Source organism: Nyctibius grandis, chromosome Z, assembly GCF_013368605.1.
Source record: "Nyctibius grandis isolate bNycGra1 chromosome Z, bNycGra1.pri, whole genome shotgun sequence".
In the NCBI taxonomy this organism is placed as follows: domain Eukaryota; kingdom Metazoa; phylum Chordata; class Aves; order Nyctibiiformes; family Nyctibiidae; genus Nyctibius; species Nyctibius grandis.
The window spans coordinates 87,449,069-87,476,594 of NC_090695.1; positions in this window are offsets into that span (position 1 = coordinate 87,449,069).

Genomic DNA, 27,526 nt, shown 5'->3' on the forward strand with positions numbered 1-27,526 from the left:
CGGCAGAGGAGCTGCTATGGCTGACCACAGCCCCCGTTGCCCATCCCTCTGCACTGCTTGGGGTGGAGGAGAAGGTAGAGAAGTTGGGAATGAAGGAGGTGGAGAGCCTGGGAAAGGGGAGAAAAGGTATTGTTTTAAAGTTTGTCTTTTTGTTTCTTGCTACCTGAATCTATTTTAACTGGAAGTAAATTAAGTTAGTTTTACCCAAGTAGAGTCTGTTTTACCCATGACAGTATTTCCTGTCTTTACCTCCAACCATGAACTCTCGTTCTATTTTCTCCCACTGTCCCGCTGGGTTGGGGAGAGCCAGGTTGAGCTGATTGTTTCACATCACTGCCACACTGCAGTTCCAAAGTCATGTCAAACATCCATTCAAAGTAGCCTGATAATGTCAAGAGCTACAGATCAATCAGAGCAAGAAGTTTTAAATAATTGCACCTTAGACTGGAAAGCAATATTAGTATGGGCTGTGTGGAGAGAGGGGAATGTGTGAACAGGGAAAAGAAAGAAACCAGGAAGAAACTGTTGAGTTTTATTTGTTGTGCCTTCCACTTGTCTTGTGTATTACTGTGAAGAAACGGGAACTAACTGTCTGCTAAAATATCAGTGAGTTGCATTCCGCTGTTTTCAAAACCAGCAACTCTTTTGCCCATGTCTTTTCAAAATTGTATGCAACATCTTGAGAAAGATAAAATAAGAGCTATATGGCATTGCTAATGTCAAGATTAATGATGATTGAACTACCTTCAGTGGAGAGTCATTTGCTGGACTGGACATTACACCACTGCTGTGCTTATATCAGTGAGTTCCCACCAGAAGCTGCTATCTGGGGAACAGAGGGCTGTGCGCTTGTATCCTCCAAACCCCCAATGACAGCATAGTTACAGTACTTTATGGGAAAACTTTAAGTGAAAAACTCTAATTTTCTATTTTTCAATTCTTTATTGCTACCACTGCATTTTTACTTCGCTTATAAATTATGCACTGTTTGCCCTCTTGAAATTGTCTGGTTGCTGAGTTTTGTACTTTTCAAATGTGTTTTATTTCTGCACTGCTTTAGGTCACTTTGTATGGTACGGAACTCTGGGTTCTACTGATGAGGATTTGATTTATTGCCTTATTCTCTCAAATCTAGCCAGTGTATTTATGTATTTTGTTTTGCTCAAAGCCACGTTTTCCCCATAAACTAGCCCAACTTGGTTTTGAAAGTAAGTCCTTTCAGAAAAAGGGATCTACCTCACATATAGTCCTCAGTACTTTTTCAAAAGAGAAAACCAATTCAGCCAAACTGATCTTTCTTACACAGATTTTCTCCTTTCTCTATTTCAAATAACATTAGAAGACTGCGCCATTCTTGTTTCAAGATTTATTTTCCCAAGTTCTAAAATATATGTTGTGCAGCAATAGATCCTCTCAATTTTTGTACAACAGATGGCCAACTGCTTAGATGGGAAAGATCGTCACAACTGGTCAAGAAATGTGGGATTTAGCTGCCTACAGGAAGGTGAATAATGGGGCTGGCTAATACAACACAGGACTTTTTAGAAACAACCCCAGCTTATTGCAGGTTTTCTGACATGGTATTAGACACTTAGGTTTAAGCAACTGAATATCCCAGTTGTATTGTGTCAGTCTCACTCTCTGAACTACTTACATAGGTAGAGATCCAGATGTGACTGTCCAAGGAGAAAGGGACCCCAATGTATTCCTTTTCTGTATCTGCAACCAAGGCATTTCCTACCAGCAGCGGTGCATGTGTCTTGTGCTGCTGTTCTGCTGCGTGGAGCCCATGTCCATAGCTGGATGAAAGTGTGACAGCAGCTTAGTGAGCCTTTGTGAAGCTCAGGAAATGAAAAGTGCAGAGGTAAAATGGAATGATTTTTCTTGCCATCCTCAGCTCCTGACCCAAATGCACTTCAAAGCTGAGATTTGAGGACAACATCACCCATGTCTTAAGTGGATCCGAGTCCACAGATTCTAAGAGAGTTGTTTTCGTACAAAATAGACTTGAACTTAACCCAGAGGTATCACAACCCTTTGGAAGTAAAACTAGTGACTGTTTTAAAAACATTATAAAAATACCCACTACATACTTTTTATGTCTGCTTTGTAATCAACACTGAGCAGCTGCTTTTACAGTCTAAGATTAAAGTAGAAGGAGTTATGAGCACTGTGTAAGATAATGAACTTCTGTATAAACTACCTGCCTAAGACAATACGTGTCTACATGTTAATAAGGCCAATATGCAGAGACAAACCATATTGAGTGCTTTGTTTCATTTTTTTGCTATGCCTCTTTTGGGCTCTGTGAATGCTCTTATAAGATCTTACCTATGTTTTGGCTGTGTGGGAGTCAATTCTTCCTCCAAATTGTCTGTTGTTATCCTAGCAGGAGGTTTGCCCAGTAGGCTGATGTAAATTGATGATTAGACAAGAGTTCCATATAATTTCTGCTTTGGATCATAGCTACGTGGTTTCACAGTTCTTTGAGATTAGCTTTGTACCAGCGTAACTACATCAAATTTAGAGTTTTTCTTGATTTACAGTGAAAAGAAGATGAGAAACAAGACATAAGTCCTTTGTCATTTAAATGAGCTGGAGAAACATGGCATTTCCATTCGAATGTAATTTCCTCCAGGCATACAGTAAGTGCTGTGCCTGCCCTGCCTGCCTTGGTGTTAACGATGGGGAGCAGCAGGATGTTGAAGAAAGGGCAGGGGACAAGGCACAGCCGACCTGAACTCTGAGTGCTGCTACTGAGGGCAACTTAATCTCTCTGCCTCTGTATCTCCTCTTGTCCTGTGTTCAGATGATGAACTTCAAGACAGGACTGCCTATTGCTATGGAAAGGCAAAGTGCATAGCTCAGAGGGGCCCTTGACTAAGTCTGAGACGGTGGTTGTGCTGTAGTACAAAATACAGTTGTGGTACAAACACTGCTGGTTTTAGTGTTCTGGCATCGCTCAGTTTGAAGGTTGCCATCTCCTAAGTGCATGGAGAAGGAGTGTGTACAAACCGGGGATGACAGCTCAGAGTGTGGGTTATGCTGGGTAACACTGACTTTTTCTGTGCCTGGCAAAAATATTTAAATCTTAGTGCCACATTGTTGTTCTGTGGGCAGTTGTTCATGTAGGAGTTTCATTATCCAGCAGTGGAAACAGCCAACCGAGCATAGAATTTGTTTCCAAGGGAATTGTTTCCTGGCCTCTAATGAAATGGATGTTTTTTAATGCTATAATATCAGATTATTTAGTGTTGTCATAAGGGTACTCTGCAATGTTTTTCTATTGTTACAATATCAACATTTCGTTAAGCTGAATGTTATTATACAGTTTCAATTATCAGAGTCTTGCTTCTGCAGACATTTCTAACACCTCCATGTTAAAGCTAAATGTTTAATTTATATGTTTATCTGCTTTATATGAAAGAGAGGAAAGCTCCTCTCTGTGGAGAGGCAGTGGAGAACTGTCCCCAAAATATGCCAGGAAGATTACCCTAAACTATGCATATAAATTCCCTAGTAGAACTGCTGATTTATGATACTTTGCATTTGAAGATATGATTTGAGATTCAGGTAAAACTAGTAGTAAACTTAGCAACTTGAAAAAGTAATATAGCCTGATGACTCACAGAATACCTCTGGGCAAAGCAACCTGCCTAAGACATAGAAAAAAAAGATTGAATAGTCTTTTTTCATGATCTAAAAATTACTGGCTTGAGTTTAGATCGGATGAACTCTTATTGGTATTTGACACAACTACCACAGACACTGCAGCAATCAGGAAAAGAAAGCAGGCAGCAAAGACTATCCACTTTCATGTAGATGTTTGTATGCATGCTGCCGTCTTGTTTCATTGGGACAGTGCCTGTGTCTTAAGATAAACCATACCTAAATGCTAGATCAGGATAGGGATCAACAGAGGAACATATGGATTTATTAGATACCTTATCACCCTCTACTAGAAAGACAGATGCATAGCAAGTGGAGAGGGCGGATAAAGATCATGATTAGTACTGGCAGCGACCTCCTGCAGGAAGGGTGTTTGGGAAGCAGTTTGTTGTGAGGTTCCTTGCACATCAGTGGAGAGGCTGCTGGAGACCTGGCTGTGTGGGCTCAGCACTGGGCAGCTGATTACCTCTGCTGACCACTGCCTTTCATGGCAGAATTTGTACCATGCAGATGGACAACTTAGTCTTGCTTGTTCCAGGATAAAACCAAGGAAGAAGCTGGGGCTTTGGGGCCTTGGAGAGGAGGGACAAACAGTCTGATAGCTATGGCAAGTCAGAGAGGGGCTTTATTCCTGTCCTGTTACCACTGTTTGCATTTCCAACACGTAAAAGCATTTATATGAAAAATCCAAACTAATTTTATAACCCAAAGCAAACATAGGAGATAGGCTAACTCTGAATTTCCCTTTATCGGTTAATAACCGATTCAGACTTCCTCCTGTTTTCTGACTGGTGCTCAGACACATATTTCCTGGTCCACTGAGAATCCCTTTCCAAATCTCACTCAGATATAGCTTTTGTCTTCTGGCCAGTGATGTCTCTGTAAGTCTTGCCTGAACTGGTATCTTGTGCAGCCTAACTGTCTGCACTGAAGGAATGTTTCTCACTGGGAGATGGCCTTGATTTTCATTGTAATTTATATTTGGGTAGTGTGGGGCATTGTGCTGGGTACCAAGGGCACGAGCATCTTTAGATGTTTAGAATATTTTGCAAAATATCATATCGTTTTATACTGCTTTGAAATAATGCATGTAGCTTAAATATTAAATAATAGTTGTGAACTCGGTGATAAAATTTCAGATTGTTTACATAATTGGCAAGCAGATCAACGTACATGAAAGCAGAGCTTTCAGTGGTGCCCAGGGGATTTAGGCACACAGGTTCCACATTTTTTAAAGAGGATTGGTGATACAAACTGTGTAGCTGGCATTAAAAAATTCAAACACTGGTTGTGGGTACATTATATCAAATACTATGACTTTCATATGCTTCAATATCATAAACACTCTTTATGGCTATGCTTTACCTCAGCTCCTATGCATCTATATGACTTCAACCCTGCTTTCAGCTGCTGTAACGTTGTGATCTATGTAGGTTTTTACTCTGAAACTAGTAAGTTAAACTTTCACAATAAGGAAGTTAAATCTCCAACAGGTCCTGACAGCTCTATTGATCATATAAAAGCTATGACTTTTCTTATGTGTCTTCACAGAGAATTTTATGCATAAAGAATTGCCTGTTTTAATCTGAATAGTCTTCCCAGAGGAAAAACAGGTCTCTGAGAATAACAGCCGTGAGAATACAGTGGAGCTGTGCTGATGGACTAGAGCAGCCAGGCCACTGACAATCAAGGAAAGCAGCAGCAAGGTGATCAGAATATTCCCAGATAATTTACTACACCACAGGCATTGTAATGGGTTCTTCAGCAGAAATGGGATGAGCTGCTAAAGAGGCACGCCACTAAAAACGCAAAACTGGTTCTGAGGTCAAGTAGATATTGTCATGTAAGTAGAAATCTGCTGCTTCTCCCTGTACAGATTTCAAAATGAATAAAAGACAAAAAAGAAAAGCTAAAGGAAATAATGTGGCACAGTGTTTCTTTGATCTGTGTCTTAAAGGGAGAACTGATTGACACAAGGCCTGCACCTTCCACCCAGGCTGTGGAAAAGATACTTGCATAAGTGAAGTGCAGCTGTCATGTTATCTGCTGTCACCTCGTGATCCTCCTTCATTTCTCACCAGACAAACATATCTTATCTGGTAGACAGTGCACAACCTGCAGAAATAGTTTATCATATTATGGACAAAATGACCCACTCAGAGATGCTTAATGAATTTAGCATTATGGGAAGAGCGTGGAGCTTGGCTCAAGCTATGTTAAAATTGTGTTGATGTTATTGAGAACATACATATGTTGAAAAACTTGTGTATTTAAAGTGAATATTTTGCTAGTGTCCCAGGAACTGTGAAGTTAGTAGCAGCCAAGAATAGATAATACTATGACTAATTTCCAGGTTTTCCCTAACTACACTATAAATGCAAGATTTTCTCCTCCATTTTGGGGACTGTTTTGACCAACCTATGAACTTTCCTTACTGTAATCTCTGGAAGCTTAGAATGCCTTCCACAGAAACAGCTCTAGAAAACAGAGTGTGCATGTAATCCTCTGATTTACACAGCAGGGCAGCACTTCAGTGAACTCGGTATCTGAGAATTTTTTTTCTTTCCCTAAAGAAATTCGGTATCTTCCAGAGAAAAATCCTCCAGTATCCTCTTTGTAGAATGCTTATGTACTAAATACACATAACTATGTCATGGTTTATCTTATGTCATGTTACTAAATAATCCTGTCAGAGAAAGTCTTCCAGGCATGTTACAGTTTTAGCAGCACTGCGGTAACAATGTTCTGTTAGGCAGAATGTAACACAAAGCAAGAGATAACCCTTGGGGGTTTACAGTGGGCAAAGCAAGGTGAGAAAGGATACAGAGGTGAAATGGAGTTGGGGCTATGTTCACACCGTAGGATGGGGTTAGGGCCAAGAAGAGAATTCAGGAATTTTGTTTTCTAGAGTTGTTGTATTTGGTCTAGACTGTATTATTTCCCTAATCAAAGACTACCTTCCCCTTAACTCTGCTTATTGCTCTTATCTTCTGTGCTTGGGTTTTCTTCCTTGGCTGTATACTAGAGAAATACATCCACAACCAAAAGGATATTTTCAGGAAACTGCTATGACTATTAAATGTTTATCTGGGGAAATAACGGCCATTTCAGGTAGCTAGCTTGTATAAGAACAGCTTTCTAGGTTATAATGAGAATGAGATACTTATCCAAGACTTTGGTGTAGGTCTATATTTATTAGATATCATCCTCTGATGTAAGCAGCAACATGTTATGGACTAGTGTTTGGACTGGTAGAGGCAAAGCTGAGGCTGTCAAAGGGAGTATCTGCATAAATAAGAAAAGCACTTTTTACCAGAAAAGTCATCCTTATACAATGTAAATATTGCAGATTTTTGAAAAGTAAGAAAAATTTTTCAGCTAAACTTAATTAACTAATTAATGTAATTGTTCTAGCAAAATTAATCTTTAATAATATTTACCCACAGAAAAAGCTGATGGTGTGGACACAGGAGGAGACCACTATGCTGAATTCATTTAGACTGTTGTATGCTTGTGCTACTCAAGACAGAAGAGAGAAAGGGGGAGTCCTTATTTCTCTGCATTGGTATGCAGAATGTGTATAGGCAACTTGATTTTATGCTTGAGAAACAAGCTTTGCATTAGATGAGGGGACAAGCTGGAAGGATCTGCAGAGATGAGAAGGATCAGTGCAAGAGGAAAGAGCAGGCTGACTTCAGACACAGGGATCTGAAATACAGAGCAGGGCAGAGAATGGAGAGTTCAACATTTTGATCAATTTTTATATTTTGAGTTATATTTTAATTGAAATTCCACTCTGTGGCTGTGCCAGATTTTGAGTGGCTCATCTTCCAGGATATGCTACAGATACTATGATACTGAATTCTTATTCAAGAGGAAAAGAAACATTTGAGGGCTTCCTGGCATCCACATAAAAATACAGCCTTGTGTAGGTAAAGCATTTTGTTTGGTTCATTGATGGAAAGAGTCTCCATTCTTGGTAACTCAGCTACTGTTATTGTTTAAGTATAAGTCACAGTCTGGCGGGAAATGAAACACTATTGTTTGTATGTTATAGTTTCTTGTCTTTGAATATAATTGCAATTATGTTCTGTAGTTATAACAAATACTGTGAATGTGTTATAAGAAGGCAGGAGGGAAGGAAAAACCTGCTGCATTGCAGTCCACAGCCTATTCCCAATTCCTAATATAATTTACTGACAATGAATTCTGCAAATTATTCATAAAACAGCAGTGGGCCTCATTTAACAACATGACAGGGTGGCATGTAATTAGAACTATTTTAAAGTGTTTTATTCCCCTATAGATCAATTATTCCTGCTATAAATGTTGCTAAAACAACACATACATTTTTTTCACTGTAAAGTGCAGTGCAGCCATCTGAAGTATCTGGCTCTTAGTCTGGGAGTACCTGGTGAATGCTCTAGGTGACTCAGTCTCCAGTGACCTGCTTTGAATATGGCTTATCTATTTCTTCTCAAGATTTAGCAAATTTATATAGCTTTGCAGAGACACACCTGGAGCCATGTTCTACCCAAGTTTAATCTAAAGACTGGGCAGAACCATTGTAGGACACACATTTAATCCAAAAGAGAGTCAACAATAACAAACTTTTATTTACTCATCCCAGTATGATGGGAATTGTAATTCCGCCAAATCAGCCCATTTCTCTGACATGCCAAAGTAGAAAGCATGCTTTTCTGGTATGTGCCTAGAAAAGTCTCTCTGCTATCACTTCAATTACTACACTTTGGGTTTTACACGAAATCTTAATTTTGTGACAGTTTTCTGAGGTATTGGAACCCAATGACACTGAGATGATAGTCACGTACAGTCAAATTTGTCTGAAGAAACTGGTAAATATCAGTTGCCTTTCTGAAGGCAACTACTTCGTTAAGTCTGCTTTAAGCTACTTGGTAAAGTGACTAGATCACAGAACCTGGTTCTTTTTGAAGACTGTAACTCTCCTAAGTATTACCAGAGTCCCAGAGTCAGGCAATGCTGATGAAGGCTGAGGAAAGAAATGACAGGGAAGAGGAGCTGCTACTTCATGACCTTTCTTTTTCAGAGTTTTGAGTGTGAAATGCTTAAAAAAACCCCCACTCTCTAACATTCCTGTTCCTAATGTTTAAAAGCTTAATTCAGAACTCACTAAAGTCAAGGGGGATCTTTCCATTAACTTCAGTGGGGTTTAGATCAAGCTGTGAATGTTTAACAAATGACTTTTATGTTCCATATAGATAATTAGCTCTTTCTTTCTCCCTTTTCAGATTGTTCAAGTTTGCTTTGCCCACAGCGTTATTTCGCATGTCATTTGCCTCTCTCTACCTTTTCTATGCCAGTGGCCTAACTATAAATGAGACTTAGATTGGCTATATAATTATGTTTTTCTGAGTCTATGTTGAACACTAATTCATGTTTACAAATCATAAAGATGGCATATATGCATTTAAGTCAGATAATGCCATACAGACTTAGGTCAGTCCTGTATGAGAGAAATTACAAGTTAGAAGAGTGGGACATTGCTGATATTTTATGCCCAGTTCAACATTTCCTTTCTCAATCCCTACCTTGTCAAGCCTTTTCAAAAGTTACTTGCTCAATCACCTTATTTTTCAAGATATGAGGAGTAAGACTAGTGTATCAGATGGAAGGAGTATATCTAATCATAAGCACAGTAGATGCTGAGAGCCAGATTCTCAGGTGAGGTTAAACCTTAACTTCTGCAGGCTGTGGTGATTTATTTCCCCTGGTGGCCAGGTCCAGGCAGTCTCCAAAATAGAAAGGACTATTTATAAAAAGAGATGAGACTGCCAAGGGATAGGTCCTTCATGACTTCTGTTTCACAATTTGTGCACAAATATGCTGTTCCATTCTACATTTAAAATAACACCTGGACCATACAAGACTCCATTTCCATCCTTCAGATGCTGCAGAGAGTAAACCGCATGATTAAAAATTTAAAAATTCAGTTTCTGACACAGTTTTCTCATAAATGAATCATATTTGATGAAAGGGGAAGAAAAAACAAGAACTTTCATCAGCAGTGCGAGTGTTTTCAGTTCATTAAGTCCTTAGAGTGAAGCCTGGAGGTTGACGAAGTCCCTAGTGTTTCCTCAGGATCTCAACAGGTGCTTCTGAAGCCCATTTGGAACCTTATGAGCTTCCTGGGGACTAACAAATTAGTACAAAGAGACATTTATGGGGGTCGGATTCTGTCCTGCACCTCAGTTCAGCACTCCATTCTCCTAATCATGGCACTTAAACACATGCTTTAATAAGCTATTGCTTGTGCATACGTTTAAGTGCTTTGATGAAATGGTGCAGATGGGAGGAGAGGAAGATACGAAATTACAGCACAGGTAGAAAGAGTAAAGCAGATAAACAGAAACATGGTTGTTTGTAGAAAGAGGCAGTGCAATATAAGGGAGATTTGTTAATTGGAAAACACCTTGCAAAAATTCCAAGGAGGCAGAGGCTTTAACCAGGCAGTTTTTTCCAGCATGGTGAAATTTTTATGAGAGGGGCACAGAGCTCCACTGAAGTCATTTCTCCTGAATGATAATGTCCACTGGAATAAGAAAATCTTACTTTCTCTCAAGCTGAGATGTCTGATTTTAGGACTGGCAAGAATTTTATAAGAAATCTTCATGATGGTAAAGTGTGTCCAAAAAAAAAAAAAAAAAAAAAAGATTTGAAAGTAAATTTTCAATCTGTGAAAATGAAACATGTCTAGAACTTCCAGAACTGTTATAAACAGCCAAGACAAACCTTCATAAAACAGCCACCGGTTGGCAGATCTTACTTGGCCTGCTAAGACCTTGGCTCACACAAAGATCTTTGACTTGGATTTTAAAGCACTCATGACAGATGGGTACCCTGAATACCAGGCATAGATGGACCACAGTTTCTGGGCTAATGAACATTTAAAACAGGACAGCTTAACAAGAGAAACTGAAGCTGTAGGTCAGGCAAGGGCAGGTGCATGAGATTCCTCCTTGTTTTTGAGTAGGTATGTATTGCCTCTTTTCCCCTTACTGTGATCAAAAAATCTGCTCTGGACCATAAGAGATGCTTGCACAAAAATACAATAACTTTTATCTCTGCTTTTGTAAAGAACCCCTTCTATAGGAAAAAAAAAGCATTAAAACAAATTCAGAAGTAAATTTTCTCCCTGTCCATTTATATGCATAACTAGTGTCTCATTGAGTAGTCTGTCAACAAACATGCAGTAGCACAAAGACTTGGTAAGGAAACTCATTGAAAAAGAAGACACATTTGTGTTTCTTTACAGCCCTGGCATTCAGTTATATGCAGCATTCAGCTGTTGTCTTTTTCAACGGAAGGTCTTTCAGGCTGTTGAAAGGGAAACTGTGAGACAGTAAATACTAACAAAGAACTATCTGACAGTTTCCCGTATTGATAAGGATATGTGACTGATTTCTGTAAACAAGTCTTTTTCTTTCCAGAAATCTGCCAGCATCAGGGCTTTGGAACTATGCTATAGTAACCATTGCTGCAGGAATCCAGCTGGCCTTTAAAGAGGGATTTTAACCTGTAATTTCACCTCATCTGTGGTGTTGCATGAGTGTGTGAAGGCAAAAAGGCAAGGTGAGCATTCCCATCCTATGCTAATGAGACTGCTCCAGCTGGCATATTAGATGAGCAGAACCAGGGCTTTGGTCCTGTGTCTTTGTGCAACCACTTCCAGCCCAGGCAGATCCTGTCCTTCTGCAGGCTGTGAATGTGACCCCAAGGAGGATGTTCTCAAGGTGAGAACTCAAGGGCTAAGCCATAAGGCTATTGGTAGGAGCAGTAATGTAAATAAGAATCCTGGTGCTGTTGGCATTAAACAACACTAATACTTTTATCCTGGCATTTGATGATAGGCAAAACTTCTATTCAGAGACATACACACCGAATTCTTTCAACAAAACCTTGCTAATAGAGTACCGAGATATCTCCCTGGCCCTGCCTGTCATCTCTAAGGTGCCTTAAATGACTCATCTCACATCTCTGTTACTCAGCTTTCTTACATCTAAAATAAGATTAAATGCACCCATTTCCTTTGTGAAAGAGTAGCTAAGAGCTACCAGCAACAAGCACTATGTGAAAGTCACAGATTTCTGTTACCTTTGAGGGGAGGAAATGGCATTTGCAGGAGAAGGTTGGAATGCAGCCAGATAGCCTGGGATACAAAGTTGTCCTGATGAAGCAGGTCACTGGCCCATTGCAGCACGGGATGAAGATGTGCTAGCCAGAGGAGCCTCTCCAAGCCTTCCTTCCAGTGGAAGGAAGTGTCTCTATTTCCTCATTCCTTGGACAAACAGAGGTACAGTTTCAAGCCTGTGAGCCTCTGACATACAACTTGACCCTAAACATACGTGAAAGGACTGACAATCAGTTGTTCTGTTACGAATGAGCCATGTGAAGTATCAGTGTGATCAAAGCCTCCTCCGTACCAATAGAGGTGCTGATGTTTCAGTAAGACTGACAATGTTCTCTTGTACTTGTGTGACCAAGGAGGAGGAGGGAATAAGACCCTGCAAAGTATTGGAGGGAGAGTGACAACATGGTGTCTGGCTTTGAGAAAGTGCAGTTCCCATGGACAATACAGACTGGCATCTTAGAAACTTTCAACTTTCTCTTTCCATAGTTCTCTGTTCAGTAAAGACAAAAACACACCTTATTTACAGTCAAATCCCTGTAAACACATGTTGGTAATGCTGCTTTACAGTTGTGTTTATGTGTTTTGTGGAAGAAGGCTGATGAGTTCAAAGCAAGCAGACACACAGGTCTCCCTTCTGGTAGCTGGGAGGTGGTAGAAGAGCTCAGTGACAGATAAGTCTCTGCCATTTCACTTGCAATAATGGCTGAGATTCCTTTCATACCACATATTTCCCAAAGATGTAATTTATTACACAGAGTTTCTAGGACAAAACTATGGCCCATAAAGAGAAAGGAAGTTTAATTTTGCTTTCAGGTAGGCATCTGTTTTGTCAAGGTTCTTTTTAATTTCCTTTCTTTAACTGCTTTCTTTGGAACTCAATAATCTTTCTTCTTTGGGACTATAGTCAGACACTTAACACCATATCAACATCATATTTCTACAGTGTAATATAACCAGGCTCAAAAATCCCTGGCAGGCCTGAATCTTCTGGGCTCAATTAGTGTGAAGTGTAGAACTCAAAAGTTTAGATGGATGCTCAAATAGAAAGCTCCATGTGACCTTAAGATACTCTCTCTAGCAGTTCTGGTTCCTCAGCATCAATCACAGATGCTTTCTTTTCTTTTATTTTTTTCCATTATTTTATTGAGGAAAGAAGCAGTCCTCTGAGATGAGCAGAGTACTTCTCATTCTAAAAACTAAGCTCAGTCTCTTTCTGTACATTGTACAATGCCAGAGCATTACACACTGGTGCAGTTAGTTACCTGCTGTAATGTTAGTAAAATATTTGATGCAGTAAGTTCTCCTTACCTGTCTGAAGGAGAGTAGGAGAGAGACAAGATGGTAAAAAGCTTTATTTGTCTGATGTGCCCACTTCAAGCCCTCTTGTGATGGGCCACAGTTTCTATGTTGGGCAACTCCAGAGCTCCTTAAGACCTGAACAGGAGCTACAGGGCTGCAACAAAAGAGTGTGGGAACCCAGAACAGTGGTAGGCATGTTTCCTTCACCTTGTTGCTGCTGTGCCTGCTCTGTTCTGCTCTCACAGGTAACAAATCAGAATAAAGGAGAAGACAGAATTGTGGCTCTCTTTCTTCTGTGCATTCACCTGGAGAATTTATTGGGCATTGAAAGGCATTTTGGCTTCAGTGCTTAAGAGGTGACATTAGAAATGACATTTCCCTGGGCATGCAGAAGGATTATGTCTCCACTCAGGCTATGGCTAAGGGATAACCAGGAGGTAAGTCAGCCAGAAACTGTGTTCCAAATTACTGCATTGGGATATTCATAGCAGCTTCTTTCTCAGCTGTATCTCACTACAGCATAGACTGTGAACCATATACTGTAGAATGGAGAAAAATACATAAGGCTGGTGGTGGCCACAAGGCACACAGACACAGGGCAGTGTAATCAATCTTTAAAAGCAGTTTTTATTTCTTCAAGTTCTGGGGCTTTTCTAGATTCATTTCTTCTGCTAAGTTTTCTGGGAATTTTGGTTATTTTGCATTTGTTGCTGAAAAGGAACTGTGTAACTGCTGTAACTTTCCCTGCTACCAATGCATTCCTGTATTAAAAATAAATAAATAAAAATTCCAGGTATTTTATCTTAAAACTTTGACTTTTCAATTCCAAATCAACATATGGCAATAGGAATTTATGACCAGTGTACTCTTGTATGGCCTCTGTCCAAAAAAGCACTTAAGCACATGCTTAATTTTAATTTTGAACTAAATGGGGCAGTGAATCACATGCTTCAGTCTCAAATGAGGTTAAAATTAAAATTAACCATATCTCTGCTTTCCTGGATGAGGGCTGTATATGCTATTTCTACTTCTTGCCGGCATTTCCATTACTGAGAAATACTCATTCTTCTCACTTTTTACCATTTATTTCTTCATTGTTCTTGAATAGTTTTCTTTGCCTTTTCATCAGAGGGATCTTATATCTGTGAAAACCTTTTATATCAATTTGGCATATGTAAACCGATCATGATAGAATTCCAAGGCAGTTGCCCAGTGGAATTTTTTTCTGGGCCCTGTTTTCAGCTTCTTGTAATTAGCCTAGAGCTTTGGGCCTGTAGATATCTGAGGAATTGAATGCACGTGGATTGTGGCAGTACTTAGAAAGGAGCAAGGCAAAACAAGTTGTCAGAAAAAAATAGGCACCTTTATGGTTGATACTCTTCATCTGCTGGTTTCTATTTCTTCCTCCCTTTGACTGCCTGTTATAAACTCAATGAAGTCCTGACTCTAATAATTCATTTTGTGTCCATTTATTTGCTGTATATTTCCCTTGGCATTTAAATCTTCCACTTAGCTAAATTGACATTACTCAAGCATTAGGTAAGGACTGCTTAGAAGTAAGTTTAATTTATGGATGTTTCTGAAGAGCCACCAGTAGTATGTGAATTGAACTGTAGGTGGGAATTCTTCTCTCTCATTATGTTATCCAATGTACACAGTTGTGTGTCTCTCCTACATGCACAGCATTTTGGGCAAATAATCACTACCCTGATGAAGTTTAGGCACAGTAAATATGCAAAGAGGAGGGAGATATCTCAATGCTCAAGCTGGATTTGCAAAGACCCATAAGAGTTTAATGGAACTTGTGTTAATTTAGAAGTCCAAGGGAACTGAGGACTATAAGCAAGTGCATCCAATCCCAAGTGAACCATGCTTGGTTGGTTTTTAGTGCACTGGCCTGATTAAGCAGAGAAATTACCTCAATTTATCATCAGGGATAATTGACTCTGCTGGCCAATGTGAACAGAAAGGGGACAGGCATGAGGACAGAGGGAGGTTCATTTTAACTTTATTGCTCTTGTTATGTGTACTATTGCAGGATTGGCTTTGAATACAATGGAACCATAGAATGGTTTGGGTTGGAAGGGACCTTAAAGATCATCTAGTTCCATCCCCTCTGCCACAGGCAGGGACACCTTTTCACTAGACCAGGTTAAATCCCTGAATCCTTGCTCTAAATTAAAGCTGGGATTAGCTTCTAATGATAAAATATCTTTTTTAATTTCTATGACATGATTATCACCATAGACTTTTAATTAAGATTTCTTATCTTGTCCATTATTTTATTTTTCTCTTTTTTTTTTTTTTTTTCTTAAAGCTGGCGGCCTTCTGCTGGCTTCCCCTGGTTGGTAGATATCTCTCTTGAAAAGTGACATCTAACTTTGAACCTTCACTTGATGTAGGAAGTGAAGATAGATTCTTGATTTAATGTCACTTCAGAAAGATAAAAGTTGATGTGGCCAAATTCATCCCACCTAACCCTAGCTGGTACCTACTGGAGGCTATATCTACATGCACAGAGACACCTTCAAATTCCTGGTCAGACGCATACTGCATGCTCCTTTATTTTTAATACAAAAATAAAACAAAGAAAACTCATGTATACATACCAGAAACATCACACCATAGATTAAACTGTTGGCTCTGTTCGCTCAGTCCCACAGTCTGGGAGCTTAAGCTTGTGAGTCCAGTGCAACTAAACCCTTCCAGCAAGTATCTCTATATCATGTCAAACAGGCTGTGTGCCAAGACTTTGCCTTGGAGTGGAAACCTCACAGAAGATATTTAGTATCCAAAAATTTCTGGTTTGTTGGTTTCAGACCACTTTTCTTTGTTCTAGTTATGTATAAAAAGAATAAGGAGATGGTTTCTCTTACCTATTTCTCCTCTTTGTAGTGTATTGATTGCTTTACACTTGCTTAGAAAGATCAATATTCCATTAGGTAGCAGAGGAACAGCACGATAGCAGAAAACAGCCTGGTTGTTGCCAAAATTGAAAGCTCAATGTTGAAAGACAAAATATTTTTTTCAAAAGGGGAATTAAAACCTTTTGGGTAACTGAGCAAATGATGGTGTATTTCTACAGACCTGCTGGCAGGGTGTAGCTGTTATTGTCAAGAGAAATTGTTTTGCCCATCTCCACCAGATATTCATTAAGTCAAGAATGTATCTGATAAATGCTGTAAAGGAAACAATTTAGCAAGATGGTACCAAGCAAGAGTGCAATAGAAGAATCATGCAATGATGTTCTGTTTAACTCCACTGGTACATAGTGCACAGAGAGCCACAGAGATATTGTCACACCTAGTGCCTGTTTTGTCCTGAAGCTTGTGTTTCTCTACTGTGAGACTTTTTGTGCAAGTAAAGCCAGCACAGATAGGCCTTCTCAGTAGCTATTTTCCAGAGTTTTGGAAGGTGTATGTGATGTTGTTCTTCTTTCATTTTCATAATTGCATTTTCATAATGAATAGGAATCTGTATAATCATATAATGAGGCATTGTAATTATGATGTGTGCAGATATAATTAAAAATCTTTACAGTATATCATGAATAAATGAAAATTTTCTACACTGAAGACATTTTTAAAGATTAGCAAAGGAGTTATTTGTGTTTGCAGTTTTGGAGTCAAATGATTTACTAGCTAATGGGATGTATGAACGTATTGATTTCCAGCACTTCGCGTATTTAGCCAAAAAATTTGTCTTGGCATTCCTGCAAATTTTCATTAGTATTTCCAAGCATCAATAGAGCCCAGATTCCTCTCTGTACAGATGTTATACAACAGATGTGGGGAGCGCTTAAGAAATTTTATTATCGAGACTCTGTTTCTCTGATGTCCAAAAAAAAGGGGCACCAACAAGTTTCAGGACTGGCCCCACTGTGGTCTCTAAGGAGTAACACTGGTGATAAGTTTGACTCTTGATGCACAAAAGGTTGCTACACTTGTTTAAATGCTTGAATGGGCCCTGGAAGGACTGAATTCCCGCAGGTCCCTCGTATCAGGTGCATGTTTTTAACCTTAGGGCACAGTGGCATCCTTGGCACAACCCCAGAATTCTTCCAATTATTTTTAAGAACTGTTTTTGTAAATATACACAGAATTTAATAATGAGCACATTTTACAATTCATTTTTTACTAGATGAGAATAAATTCCTCCAGAAATAACAGAGTTTTGACTTAATGTAATTAAAAAAACAAACTCATATATTAGAGAGTGCATTTTGCACTCATAGATCTTCCATTTATCATATATGTGGAATGTTTGCGATAAAAAGACCCCTTGCTCAGTGTATTGTGCTCTTCACTATATATGTCAAAAAATATAATGTGGGATTTTGACTCTAATTTTAACGTTTCTCCTCAAATAATATCAATGGGGATTATGCAGCTAAATCTCCGCACACTTAATGCCATGAAACCCTTTATTGTGCTTGAGGGAAAAAATGAGAAAGGAGAAAATTGTTACTCAAGGACATAACATTTTAAATGGCCATAAGCCAATAGAGTAGAAGATGGAGTAAAGCCTGGAGAGTGGTGATTAAAAGTGAATGCAGTGATCCTGAGCAGAGTTGTCATTTTCAGTGACATTAAATAGTTTCAGCTGAAGGTGAATAGAATTTTCTTGCCAAAATAACTTTTTTTGCTAGTATTTCTAGAAATAAGCCACAGCTGACAGGTTACTGGTGTGAGTTGTTTAGTTCTCTGATTATTTGGGGGTTTGGTTTTGATATTTTTTTAGTGGGGGAAAGGTACTATGATCTGCCTTTCTAATAAACTATGCTAAATTTAGAGATAAAGTGAATAGGAATTACAAATTTAAAGGAGGAATTTCTCATACTTTCATAAATTCCCCTCTTCAGTCCCATCACTGTTAAAACTTTACCCTTCTCTGGCACAAAGTAATTCCAAGAAGTTCTGAGTTATCATTTGGGAGGACACTGGTCAACCCGGAGCAGTGATGAGACAACACTGAGGACATGAGGAGGATGGGATTAGTACTTGATGCAGGATTCATGGAAGTAATGAATTCATTGACTGGTGCTGTTTGGGAAGGGAATAGTTCCAACCTTGGTTGTTTTCCAGTAAGCAAATAGATAATAATCACTGGGGCAGTGATAGAACATGATCCTAGATAATGTACTAGACTTGATTTGAGAGGATGGACAGAAGGGGAGAACAGCATTTCAGCAGTTTGTTAAAGGAAATGCAGGCATCTCGCACACTGCTGTCCTTTCTGCAGAAGGCAGGCAGGAGCAAAGAGGCAGAGGTAACATTTAAATCATCCCTGACTCATTGAAGCTGTTCCAATATGATGGCAGGATTTTGCAAAGCTATGAGGTGGGATTTTGTTCAGCAGCCAGCTTTTCTTGACAAACCTGTCCATTTGGTCTGACTAGTAGTAGGTATTTTGCAGAGGTGTTGTTCCAAGGGGTGAGATTAGCATGTCTGCTGACAGCATGGGCATAAGCAGCAGATGCCTTCCAAACAGGCCAGGCAGCATCTGGGCCAGAATGGCAATAGTTGGTGGCAGAATTTTCTCTCTGCTCTGTGGGTCTTTGGCAAAAAAGATGGTTTTTTTGCCAAGTTCATCATTGTGAACACTCCAAATTTTTTTCCAGAGCAACTGGGCTTCAACTTCAAAGCTCATTAACTATTGGGTTTTGTTACTCTTGCCTTGTGATAAAGAGGAAAAGAAACGGAGTTCAAAAAGCTAAAACAAATGGCATATATGATGAATTAAAAAAAATATTTTAAGAATCTCACTTATCTTTAAGTCAGAGCATAAAGTGTACACCTTTCTCTTGCATCTATTATCTATTGATTTTGTGAAAGGTGAAAACGGAGACATTGTGTCCACTCATTTAACACTCATTTAAGCATCAGCTGCTAGTTTACAAATCCTCCTTTTTTTTTTCTTTCTTTTTTTTTTCTTTTCCTCACAGAATGGAGGATTCCTGCCCTGATGTGAAAAGTAGGATTATACTAATTGCTCAGTTCAGTGACTCTGGGCTTATACTTGCACCACGGAGAGCAAAGCTTGGCTTCTGCTTTCTTTTGATTTCCCTCCTGGCTGTTCTGTGTGCAGACGAGGAACTTTAGCCCTTTGGCTTGGGATCTCAGCTCATTTTCCCAGTATAGTATTTCTTGGTTTGTGGGCAAACTTCTCGCAGTCATGACAGTAAGCTAAGAATAGTCTCAGTTTTTAGTACCACTGAAGCCAGTAGCACCTTCTGACATTATCCACATTTACATTATCCATTAATATGTTTGCTTGCAGTCCCTGTGACAGAGTCGTGATACAGGGCACTGCCTGTGAGAATCTTCTAGGCCTTTTGTCTCTAATTAATCACAGAATATATATGTTAAATTATTGATAGAAATAAGTTATGCCCTTCAAAGGCACAAGTTATTTAAAAGGCTTTTAGTACCTTAATTTCTCTTCTGTCTCCTAAATAACTCTTGCAGAGACCTCTTATCTCTTTCAATGTTGGAGGCTTTTAACTTGTATAGTTTTTTTGTCCTCTGAAGTTGTGATTGCATGTGAGAAAGTGTACCCTTGTATTTTCTACAGAGTGTGATCTGACAGGAAAAACAGAAAATAAATAAGTGGACAGTGGAGACAGTAGATTTGTTTAAGGCCTGTGTGTAGGCCTTTGTAGGCCTGTAAGGTCCTTTGCAGGTTTTCAAAATGGCAGCTGGGCGTTTGAAATTAGACCACGTCAGTACAGTTGGGTGCACACAGATGTAAAATCCTCTGCCTGTATTTTTGGGCTGGCTGAACGTGAGGCAGTGCTGGTCCTGAAGCTGCTCATCGGCCTGTCGCGGCCCTGTGCTGGAGCTGCTGGGCTGCCACGCTCACCACTCGCAGTGATTGCCCGGGCGCAGGACCTTCCTTCAGCGAGTTCAGGGAAAAAAGATGCATGTAACTGGTTACTTTGGTGTAAGTGACTTCCTTTAAACTCACATTCCAGCTAACCTTATAGGCACTGAAGATCGGGTAGGGTGTAGTGAGGCCAGAAGACTGTATTGTGTGACAGTGAGGAAAGTGGTGAAACCTGGACAGCAAATGGAGGGTGTGATCCTATGTCTGGTGAGTGTGACACTGCCACAGGAAAATGATCTCCTCAGGGAACATAGATGTGTGTGACTGCAGCACTCACATGCAAAGATTTAATCCACAGGTTTAAAAATGGAAAGTAACCTGAAAAAGTCATTGCAGGAACTTTTTTTTTTCCTCCCTATTTGTGTGTAAAAATCACACAGCTAAAATCCAGATTTAAGGTATCCATGGACATTATTTTCTAAGCATCTGGCAAAGTATTTCCAGAAGGGGCTATAATTAACAATGTTTTAATTGCACCAAGGGGCATTTTTCTGCCTACATTATCATCAAAGTAGTTTTTCTCAGTGCTCCACTGCTTAGGAAAAAACAAGCTTTTAAGAAAGGACTAGCCATCAGTGCAGAAAAACAGCAAAGTCCTATTAAAATTATTCCAATGGGCTATAAATCAGTAGAAACCAATTCCCTTGCATTATTTGAAAGCCAGTGGTTTGCCCCATTAATGAAGTGAGCAGAACACTGACCCTTTAATGCTACTGAGCAATGGTTTGGATACCACTGGAGGAAAATTCATCCTGAAAGCAACCTCCTGAAACCAGAGGCTTTGCACCTGTACTAAACTTGTTCAACTTGGCCTTTAAGAATTGAACATGTATTATATTCATACCTTGCCAAGGCACTAGGTTTTCTTCTACTCTGTGTTGAGTACATCACCAAAAACCCACCCACACAAGTAGAAATTATGCACTTATCTAGGACAAAAGCTGTCCTTAGTTTTATAAACCTTTAGTCCTAAAAATAGGTTTCCTGTGGCTGATGAGTGCCAGGGTTTCCTTAGCGTTTGGAAAGGCTGACGTTTTACGTCATTTATTCTTTCTTTGTTTAAGAAATAAAATGGTATTTTGGTTTAAATATAAAATGAAATTATTAGGAGATGGAACGTGCATAATCATGAGATGGAAGGTTACTCCCACAAGAGTTGGGAGGTTGCTAATGTTTATGAATTAAAATAATTGTTAATGTACATACTGTAAAAAGATATGTTTTAATATTATGACTCAGCCTTCTTAAAGGACAAGAATACAATTTGTTTGCTGTTTCTTAGCTTTGCATAAGAGATGATAGAAGCTTTTTCCTCATTTTCTGGAATAACTTTCACCAGAGAGGAAAAAAGTTATGGGACCTCTTCATTCTTTCTGGATGAAATTTGCCCTGTGCCAGTGGGCAGCATTCGGACTAAATATTTAAAAAAAAAAAAAAAAATAAAGCGATGATTATGTGAGGATTTCTATTGCACATATGCTTCTGGACAGGACTGAAATTCCTGCAGGGCATACCAGTAGTTTCACAACTGTTCTTTGGGTGATGGACAAAACACAGACTATTGCCCTGGGAAACACCCTTTTTCAACAGTGTGTATTACTATCTTGTGATGGCTTTGCAGAAACATTTCTGACATATTCATTATAAATGAAGCTGCTTTTTAAATCTAAAGCCTTAGCAGCCTACTTCAAGGCTTATTCTCCAAATATTGAAAGGGGGGGGGAGGAGGAGATTGGAAAGAGGAAAGAAACATAAGAAAAAGAAAAGGTATTTTCAACTAGCAAATGGAACATCTTTTCCTGTGTACTGTAGTAGTGATGGTTCTTTTCAGTGCAGTTGCTATATGCGTGAGGACATGGGTCAGATTTTATGTAGCATTCAAAAGTACTGAAGAAAACTAGTGAAAACACCTGTGTCAACTCAGCTGTACACCTGTGATGCACTAGTATCTACCTGTGCCAGTGGGGTTTGGTTGGAGAACTGTTCCTTTCCCAGCAAGAAAAAGAGTGTATTAGGAATTTCTGGCAGAAACTCCTATTGCTGAGTCTTTATTTGTGCATGTTACTGCTTATACATGTGTTTAATTGAATCTAATTTTGCTTGTAAGCTCTCTGGGACTGGGGCTGCCTTTGGTACAGTGCTTGCATAGCATTAGCCACTTTTATAAAGTGTCTGTCTAGATGGGAATACAGACATGATGAGAGGAATATGTTCTATTCCAGAAAACTGCAAAGCTCCATTAAAAGTAGTGATTGTGGTCTCCTTGGCCTAGAAATGGCTAGGAATGAAAACAGATTTCAGATCCAAAAATTTTTTTCAATTTATGTTATTTTAGATTACCAGAACTGGGAGTAAAACTAATGCTTTTTAGTCATTTTAGTGAATTACATTTTCTTTAAAAAAAGTTTTCCACTCATTCATCTTTTACTGTCCAGTGAAATAGAACAAGTGTATATAAGCTGGCCATTTCTATTTTTTTTTTTTTGTTTTACCTTGGGCTGTTCTCTAAGATAAAAATATTATTATTATTAATATTAAACTTCGGGATTACTCCAGTTGGGGGAAGTAGATTTTTATTTTTACTCTTCAGTAACTTAAAAAAAAAAAGTTTAACTTTTCAAAATTGTACTGAGTTAGAAGAAAAAAAATAGAAAAAGTCTGTAATTAACATTCTTTCCTCTTTTATTCTGTGCCAGAAAAGGACAGAGGAAAAATATAGAAACAAAAAGACAAAAACTAAATGGTCTTTACTGAAAGAGCGTGGAAGCAACCAACACTGCTAAAAAGTGTTCAGCTTTAAAAAAGGTCTTCACCAATAGAAATGTTCACCAGTTCTTCTAAAGAAAGGCTGAATTAGGTCAGATCAAATTACCGTGTTACAATCAGATTGACTGAAAATTGGATCTAATAAAACATGAGAAATTACATTTCTTTGCTTCCTTTGTGCATGGTTGGAGCTCTGACAATGCCAGCAGTAGTAGGTGCTTAGGGAAAGAGCATAAAAAAATAAAGCAAATATTGCTTGTGCTTTCCTTGTTATATTCTTCCCTACTTCTACCAATCAGCAATTTAAGGACTTCCTGAGCCAGAGGTTGCATCTGCTCTGTTGTGTTTAATAAGCATCAATGGACGACCTCACCTCATAGCTTTCAGGGGTCTCCTTTTGAACACTATTATTTTTATTCTCTGTGACAATTTTCTATGACAAGAAACAAGTGAACAAGGTGTTTGTTTAATTTTTAGTAGCTGATCTATATACTTATTTCAAAATGACTGTGTGTGCTGCAATTTATACCAGTCTAGGCTGATAAACCTTCTCTTTGCTAAAATGCATCCCCTTGCTCCTACTGCATCTGCATCTGCTGTTAGTCCTGTGATGCTTTCTACTAAGATACAACCACTTCTGGGATTCCATCCAATGTGAAAGATGTTGACCAAGCATAGGTTCAGTGGAGTGACAACAGTGATAACTAGGACCTTTTGAATCAGTCTATTGAGTGCCTTCGGACCTTGCAGTATACTTGGCATGTATTTTTTATGCTGCATTTCCCAGCCAAAGCACTGCCTCCCCCAGCTTTCTCTCCACAGGAGCTGGAAGCCAAGGTCAGTTTGTACTTGGCAGTTCTACAATGCATCAGACAAGCCTGAACTTCAGCTGATGCATTTTGAATTGTTTGTCAGAGTAACACAAAGAGAAGGAATGCACGCCTGGGAAGAACAGTAAGCATACTTAAGGCTGCAGGTTTTTTTCATGTCCAGCATCTATTGATTTAAAGTAATTCTTGCATGCACAGTCCTTGCATAATCCATTTCTGCACTTGGGAGGGAGAGAGCAGGAGGAGCAGAGAGCTGATATAGGTCACCAGAGTGATTGCTCCACTTACTGGGTTATGCAGGGCCTATCTGGCCAGCAGGTGCTGTTTTGGGCAATAAAGCCTGAGCATTGTCATTCCTGCCAAGGTCCTCAGACTGGAAGTGGCCGTCACACAAATGTCTCCCACCTCACACTTTCCCTGCAGCTTGGCCTCTCTCTTGATCATTCATAGTTCTGTGCTGTATTCCCTTTCCCCTGTGGTGTCTGCCAGGTGCATCAGACTCACAGACTCACCGAGAGGACAGCTGAGAATGACTCTGTGCCCCAGTCAGAAGGCAGCTTCTTGGCTCCTTGCAGCTTTGCTCTGTAATCCTGTCTCTCCCTTTGACTTTACCTGCATCCTCTGCCCTACTGATTTGAATGCATTCAATTCAATCTGCGAATTCACTATGGCTTACTAGACCAGACATGGTTCATCCTGCCTGTGGATGGGGCACGTTGGTACTTTTCACACTGCTCTGCTTTTAGAATCAATTGTGAGAGGGGGTAAATATCAGCTGTTCTGGGATAGGCACTGCCTTCTTCCACAGCTCTGCAGGGTTGTCACAGCATGGAGCAAGGTGGTGTCAATGGTCAAAATTCACCTCAGTGCAGAAAGCCTGTGTAATAGTTCAAATCCTACTTTAATTCTTAGATCAGGATTTTAGGGTTATGTTTTGTTCTGATCCTTTGCAAATGGGGAGACTCACCTTTAAGTGAATGTGAGTTTTTGAGTCAGATGCTACAGAATTAAATGCCTGCAGATAGTTCTCTAAAGTGGATGCAGTTTGTATTATGACTTCAGATGATGCTAAATTGATTTTCAAGAAGATGAGGAGATAGTATCAGGAAGATATTTCGTCAAAAAAGAAAAAGCTGGGTAGAATATAGTGTTCATAAGTCTCATCCCCATGTGAACTGTTCAAATCTTGCTCAAATTTCATTGTGCATTTTTTTTCATTGAGTTATATAGTTACTTGTAATTACAGAGGTATATCAGCATCTGAAACAGGAAACTGGAGAAGAAAGTGAATTAGATTAACTGTTGTTCTTTATTTTGATGTGTTAGCTTCTGTGTTCCTATGATAGAAGCCTTTTGTCTTATCCAGCACAAAATCAATGTTAGTTCTAAATCCCTTCTTCAGAGGACTTGGAAAATACATAACACAATAGCTATCATTTCTTAAATAATCCAAGGCAAACTGAATTTTCCCATTACTCCTGCATAATCTTTCCAACATCATTAAAACAAGCAGCTCACTTAGCCATAGGAATTTTCCTCTTCTCTTTGTTTTTAGTAAAAGATGATAGGTTAGAGAATAGTTTTTCTTATCTGTTTGCTTTGTGTCTTAAGCACTGTCTCTTTTTAATAAAGTGTTGGAGATAAGCAAATAGAATAACTTATAAGAGTCTTCTACCAGTGGTTAACTGAGTACTTAAACATTGTCTATCATTCACATGTATTCCTAGATGACCCTTCTCTAAAGCTTTGCAACAGAACCTGAAAGCTTCCTTTCCTAACCCTTGAAGAGCCTACTGAAGTAGAAATCATACTTTTTTCTTCCTACAAAAGAGGGTGTATTGTATGTGTATGTTGGAAATTAATTTGGCCCTCATTAAGGAGAAAAACTCTATGACACTGACTGGACCCTAGCATGACACAGAGAGGGTGTCTGCAGAATCCTCTCTACGGCTCTGCTGGTACAGCTCAAGCCCAACCCACAGTACTACTGTTGTTCTCACTTTGGCTTTCTAGTGAGAGGGGGCTGTCAATTGTGCTGAACTACAGAGCGGTGTTGTGATGCCTGTAAACATCCACAGGGGATGCAGCCGCTGCTTCCACTTCTATGCTCTCAAGTCAGTTCCCCAAAGATGAAAAACGTCAACATACCAAGCAGTCTTCCCTGTTGGGGAATCTATTCTAATGTCCCACCAGTCCAGGGGAGGAACAAAAAGTGTCAGAAACGTTGAATCTCTCACCTGTCTTCCCATGTCAGATCATTATTTTTATTTTATTAGTCACCACTTTCTAGAAAGTTTAGTTTCTCCTCTTAGTAGCAGTCCTACTGGCTGCATTTAAACTGCAGATACATGTGCAATGTGACACTAGGACTGGGCCCCTGGATCAGGATTTCTCCTGGGGCACGCTGTGTCTACTTCCTTGCTACATTTCAAAGGAAATAGTGCAGGAGCGGTCAGACAGGAATGATATTTGGTATGGACATAAACAAATGATCCTGAAGCAGGAGTATTCTTCTCCACCTCTTTGGATATATACCCAATGATTTCATGGTACATATCTGACGTGAAGGAAGCTAAAGAAAGTAAGGCTTCATGTAAGATGAGAGAAAGAATAAAAAAAAAAAAAAGAAAAAATAAATCCTGCAATGCTATCATGAGTATGTTGAAGATGATGGACTGTAAGTATAATGTGCATATGTTACTTTTTAGTTTTTTGCTTTTTCAAGATATTTACAGCCTTGAAGACCTTTCTTTCAGCTCTGCAGCTATAGGTTTGTGTTTCTTGCACAGTATTCAGCATGCTGGATCTCCATCAAAGTAGCAGGATGTCTTGCTCAGAAAAAGGATTAATGTAACCCATGGACCAAAAAACAGGCCCTGCTCCTTTTGACCTCTTTCCCAGAAACCAGTCACTCTTACATGGATGGAAGTATGATCAACATGTGAAGAAAAAATCTTTTCTTTCCACATCACCTTTCCATTCCCTGTGCCAAGCCACGCATGCCACTCTCACAGTTAATCTTCTTTCTGACAAGAGGCTGGCAGTTGGATTGGCAAACAAACGTGTGTTTGACATTCACCTTAGTTCTTGTTTTATATGCTGGAGCAATGGCATTAGACATGAACTGAATCATGTTTGACCAATAAACAGGTTTTAGGCATAAACATGCGATTTTGTGTCTGTTACCTCTAGTTGTATCACAATGTTTTGCATAGGAAGTATAGCATTAGCCTATATAACTGTATCTTTAAACTGTAACATGAAATTATTTAACCTTCCAAGGTTAAGAGCTCTTAGCATTTTCTGCAATGTCAGTAAGGCATCTTTGTGGCTTCTTGTACTGAGAGAGGCTCTCTGATTAATTTCTTTCCTTCTCTCTCTCCTTACTGAACACTGTTAACTAGAAGAGCCAAAGAGATGTTATCGTGGAGATTACTAGAATTTAGGAATAGATCAAATGGAAATGCTTAAGTGACACTCTCTTCTGTGCCTCAAATATTCAGCAAGAGTTTAGGGACTTTGTAAATATTGAGGTGGCAGAATGACAAAAAGGAGCTGTGTTGAAAGAGAAAACTAATTTAGTAAGTGCAACTTCTTGTTAAAATTCTTGAATGATGGTATCTTTTTTTTGTTGGGTTTTTTTTTGCCTCGTAGATAAGAACCCCAAAGGACAAAAATAAGGTTTCCAAATTAAATTTGGACATTCTAGGATGTATGAAAGGAACAAATTAAGGAGCTTACTGGGTTCTGCTTTGCCTCCAGACTGTGACAGGTTCCTTACTTGATGTGAACAGAACATCTGCTCCCTGCCCAGTATCCCTCTGCATTTAATTTGGTTGTGCTTTATGTTCTGCAGAGGATTCAAAATTTTTTCAATAATATCATCTAGTTGAATTTGCTGAACTCC